Genomic DNA, 5,477 nt, shown 5'->3' with positions numbered 1-5,477 from the left:
AATGTCCCTCGAAAGCATTGTCCCAATTGCTTTTTATATATGTCCTAAAGCTAACTTGCTTTATCCACTTGCCACCATGAGGCCCAATTACTATTTCAGAACTGGATCGTTTGCTTTTGGGCAGAGCAGCCCACATTCACTCCCCATTGAGTTTAAATCGAAAGCAGACGTCTCCCGCTCATCTGTTTTCTCCATCGACTTTCTTTTCTTTCGCCTGTAAAGTCCAAGCTTTAATCCCCCAAATTGAAAGCCCTAGTTCCCAACCTTCCTACTAACTTTCTTATCCTTGCATTGTTGCCATCTTCCTCGCGTTTTCTCGGCCATCTTCCTCATGTTTTCTCGCGCTGTCGAAGACCACCGCGCTTGGCTACCTGACACCCAAACACTGCTATCTTCTTCGCAAACCACCTATTCTCCCTCTGCTTTTCTTTATTACTAAGCTGCCATTTCTTTTTTAAAAAAACAACTATGGCCCAAGATTCTTCGTCGGCGCGCCTCCTTGAATCGAGTACCATGAGCACCCGACTTCCACCAAGTCATTGCTTCTGTTCCACCGCCCGTGACGTTCCCCGGTTCTGCTTCTGTTCCTAACCCATTTGCTTTTATTTCTGGATTCTCCACCGGAGTCCAATTGGGTTCCCATTCGCATCTTGAAATAGGAATGGCTGCTAACATCGGTGCGAGCAACGGTTCCTCAACTACCATGGCCAGTCTAGATCTTCCCTTGGATGTTTCTGCTCGATCTAATGTACATATGCGTTATTTATCCTCTATGGCCCTCGGTTACTTTCGTGCCCCTCTCTCGAATCGTATATCCTAGTATCCGATTTATTGGTCTATGAGGTTAATCATTCAATTATTTGGGTTTTTTTGAAAGAAGATTAACTGGAGTTGTTTGTTACTTTGAATGGAGTTCAGCAATACCTGCTTCGGTTCTTTGTACTTCGGATTTTGTTTAAAGCATGAATGAATGATAGGTGATCTTGTCATGTGGTGTTGAAAGGATATTCATTGGTTGGCCTTAGCTTGTGAGTGTGATGGGATAATTATTGTTTGACCACATTATGTATATCTGCGAAAAATGACGCTTTAAATATTTCTTGCATGCATGTAATGTTTTTTACCCCTAACCAAATTACTAGTTTTAAACGTCGTCTCTACAGTTAGTGAATATAATAGGTATGCACTTTTTTTTTCCTCTAATGAAGTGTGGGGAGTTGCTTTGCTTATGGTTTTTATTGCTTTGCTTATGGTTTTTATTGACAACTGCTGTGATTTCTCCATCTTTGACAATTTTCAATGCATTGAATCCACCATCAGAAGTTTTTGCTCCATCCATGCCTACCATTGTTCTTACCGATTCTCCCGACATCGCGGCCTCTATTCTTACCTTGGTCTTAGCCATTCCCCTGGCTCACCTTTTCACATCTATTATAACGGGTATTTTTTGGCTTCTAGTTAATTTACCTGATGGGGGAGTTTTAAGTGCTGTTGTACTTATTCTAAGTGTACTCAGTTCTAGCCAACCTTTATACGGGTCAGAAGCTCCCATCATGTTTTTCTTCTGTATTGCTCTGCTCTTATCTCTCTGTTGTTTGGAATTTAGGACAAAAGCTTCAAGTTTCCTTGCTTCTGCCACTATTGGGCATGTACGACATCCTTCATATTCTGAAAACCAATTTCCCCTATCAGTCCACAACTCACTCTTCCATTTGCCCTCACTGCATTCTGGGGACTTACTACTTTCTCGGCCTTTACTGCCAGATAGTAATCTCTCTCAATTTAAATCTTGGCCGAGGGTCCCTGAAGACTGGGTCAAATGATAGATCATCTGGAACCCCATTTTCGACTACAATGGCGCCAACATGGCTTATGGCCACTTGTCATGATTTCCAAGATGAAAATTACTAAACAATATGTATTATTTGATTGTCTTCTTAGTTTTTTGTCCCTTGCGATTATTTTATCCTCCCTTTTAGTCCATTGTCTATAATCTCTATTATATATTTGTTCCTCGGCTTACCTATAGTAGTGTCTGACTCCCTTTACTTCTGCTTCTACACTAGCTCATTGATATCCTTCCTATCGGGCTGTGGTGAAAGAGTGGTCCTCACACTCTAGTATTTCTTTTGTTACCAAGCATTCCATGTTTCTTTGGGTATTAATCTGTCATTACATATTTTGTCCCTCTTCTGGTAAGTCGTCCTCTGAATATCTGCCATTAGCATGCTCTTTTAGCACTGTCAGAGTATATTACTTGGCGGTTATGCTTCTGGAGTCTGTGTATCAGAGCTTGAATCAATGTGTCACTATTTCCAAACTCGGGGGGAATCTCATGATTTTTGAAAATATGGGCTTTCTCCTACTTTCTTGGCCTGATAGACTTTCTTGTCGGTCATCACACTATGTTGCGTACCACTTCCTTGATGGGAAGCCATTTGATTCTCTCGGCCTCTGAGTTGATAGACCACTTCCTTGACAATCGAGCTACTCAACCTACTCCCACGACCTAGTATTCCTTTCTTGACACAGTCTCTCGTGGTTAATGTTTACTCCGATTTTCATGGCCAATCCCTTGATAAGGTTGCAGTATTGCTTATGACTCAATATATCCATCATTAATTGTTAATAGTGGATTGTTTTTCTACTCGTCAGCCATACAACAACAAATCAAGTTGGTCCTTTGAGTTTTACAACCTTTCCTTGTGCGCATACCAATTCTGGTATTCACAAGAGATCCCTCATGCTACTTTATCTTTCCAAGTGGATTTAACGCATATTGCCTCAGAGATCGTGTACAATAAATTTTCTAAGGCCACTGTGTAGCTACTCTCTACGCTACCCCAAATATTTTTGAGTCCAATTATGAAGCTAGACCAGAAAGTGTTCTCATTCACTGTCTGGTGTAGGTCCTCGTTCCTCGATCCGATTCAATCAGTAGTTCGACACCCTGGTAATGTCTTGCATCTTTTCACGTGCTTTTATGTTTAAATCACTTGCATATCACCGTATTTCATTGTTTTCGTATCTCTTCGATGTTTTCTGCAGGTGCTTGTAAGCGAGATTTGATAATAGAAGAGATACCTCTTGCTGCTAAACTTGCGAAATTTGATACCCAAGGAGCTCGTAGGTTGGGTAATCCTCCAGAAGCGTGAAAACTAAGAAAGATGTAGTCTTTGTGCTAACAAAACTCAACAAAGAAATCTACAACAAGAAACCAAATTTTTGGTTGGCGATAACCTATCCGTCATTCGAATCCCTATTATCCTCAGAGATGATGACTCATCTCTTATTCCTAAAGACCCGTTTGATAGAGTTTCTAGTGCCGAAGATTATGATGATGACGAATTCACTCAAGCTGATTCAAGATCTATTACACTCGAAGAGATAACCTCAAAGATTAAAGTCCCTAGTGGTACATTGAGGGTAATTTAGGCCCTTTTGAGAAACGAGCAAATTTTTTCTTGGCTGATTGTTATGAGTTTTCTCCATACATGTCTCCATCAGTTACTTGGAGTATACAAACTCATTCTGGCTCCCTACACGTTGCCACTCCTTTATTGGTAATCTCATTCAACCATCTATTTGTATTAAATTTCCTTAAATAATGTATTATACTCAGCTTTAAACTTGATTATTTGAGAGAAAATGTAATCTCAGAGGGCCCGACTCCGGTTTATTAGTGAGCCAGATAGACATGTTGATATAAGTTTCTCATATATGGTTTCCTCTACGACCTCTAATCTTGAGAGGTATGTCCCATCAATGGAGGCTCTTGCTCATTCTAATATGACAGTTTGAAACTTCCTTGACCTTTTCTGGCGTCATCTCAGAGAGTCTCAACGACTAGCAATGCTTTCATTTGTTTATATTCTCAACACTTCTCTAGAATTTTCTTCCTCGGGGTCTACTAGATGATCTTTCAATCATATTCTCTCACTCCAATGTGGCCTTTGCTGTTAGAGCAGATACGATATATATCGTACATCTTTCCAGGGTAAACATGAGAAAAATGAGGATTTTGATCATGCAAGATAGGGTCATTCGTGAGCAGATTGACATAGTGACATCCAGCTACGATGTAGAAGAGTCCGAGGTTAAGAGATTGGAGGAAGAAATACAGAGGCGTCAAGCAAGGATGGATACTCTACTGGAGGATGCTGAAACCTTATAGGTCACCCTAGTGGACAACAAGAAGGACTCACATGCTATTGGCCAGCAACTTCTTGGCCTTAAAAATGACTACCAAATCTGGGCAAAGAAGATTCAGGAGGCCAAGAACACCCAATTAGAGTGTCTGGCCAAGTGGGATCAACTTTGAGCTTTATTTCAGTGAATTTCTTATGCTCGGTTGAATAGGATGCATTCGATTGTAAACAATAGTTACATTTTGATCATAGGACTTGCATTGTAGAAGATTTGCTAGTGTACTTCTCCTTTGAATTTTCTATTAGCTTGCATCCTTGTTTACTCGTCTCCTTTGTTGCTGGTGTGTTTACCCATAACAAGTAACACTGGATTGAGCCATGGGTTAGCCTCAACCCTGTGATGAACTCAGCCCTTAAATGTTGGTGTTAGTCTGGAGCAGTTCGCAACGCAAGTAAATCTGACCCTATATGTGAATTTATGTGTTGCATTCACTCAAAACAACTTCCTCATCCTTAACATATACGCATTGCACTTCAGTCATACCCTTACATGTCTATGCATTACAATTCAATCAGACCTCTTTCCCATATACATGTCTATGCATTGTACTTCAGTCGGACATCTTTTCCTGCATACATGTCTATTTACTGCTTTAGCATATAGTGGCTCCACTTTATGTTTGGTGACTGTTGGTTTTGACATTGTGGTTATCGGATGTTGGTTGAGGGAGGAAGATAGGTTTGCGTGTGATGTTGGGTGTTGGATTTATATTCTCTGTTAATCAACCAATCCCTTTTCTCCATTTCCTATAAAAATAATAAATTGACCTGCACAACTTCCCACTCCTGAGTATTCATTTAATTAATTTCATGATGAACCACAAATGTCCTAGTGGCCAAATTTATTCAACAATTTTCATATTTGAATACAACAAATAATTACAATAGTGGCTCTGCGCGTACTTTGAGTTTTGAAACAAAATGCAAAATCTATACAAAAGTGGCTATAAAACCAACTATATACAAAATGAACTTTTAAGAATAACTTGTTGAGCTACATCGTCTATTCATTCCTCTTAGTCATATTAACTCCAACTCTCCGCTTTTGTGTCCTATTTTGTCACGCCTTTTAGGTATCCTGGAGGCCTACCTCTTGAGTTACTGTTGCACAAATAGAAAAAAATACCAAAGTGGCCATATAGCCTATTTATCGACGATTTTATACTAGATAACAATGACAACAAACCAGAAACATGTGCATAAGTGGACCTATTACCAACTCCCCACATATAAAAACCATTTTTAAGTAATTAGAAGGTTCACCTCTTG

At 39.8% G+C, this 5,477-nt stretch overlaps 1 long non-coding RNA gene across 1 annotated transcript; it reads left to right on the top strand.

The window, feature by feature from the left end:
• The first annotated feature begins 208 nt into the window (after window positions 1–208).
• LOC142551138 (uncharacterized) lies at window positions 209–4,448 on the top strand. Its single transcript, XR_012821503.1, has 2 exons — window positions 209–2,953; window positions 3,049–4,448. It is a non-coding gene; the product is annotated as an uncharacterized LOC142551138 (long non-coding RNA).
• Window positions 4,449–5,477: the final 1,029 nt, after the last annotated feature.

This window comes from Primulina tabacum, chromosome 7, assembly GCF_025594145.1.
Source record: "Primulina tabacum isolate GXHZ01 chromosome 7, ASM2559414v2, whole genome shotgun sequence".
Lineage (NCBI taxonomy): Eukaryota > Viridiplantae > Streptophyta > Magnoliopsida > Lamiales > Gesneriaceae > Primulina > Primulina tabacum.
Note: the sequence above shows the minus strand (reverse complement) of the source record. Positions and strands in the feature narration are given on the sequence as shown.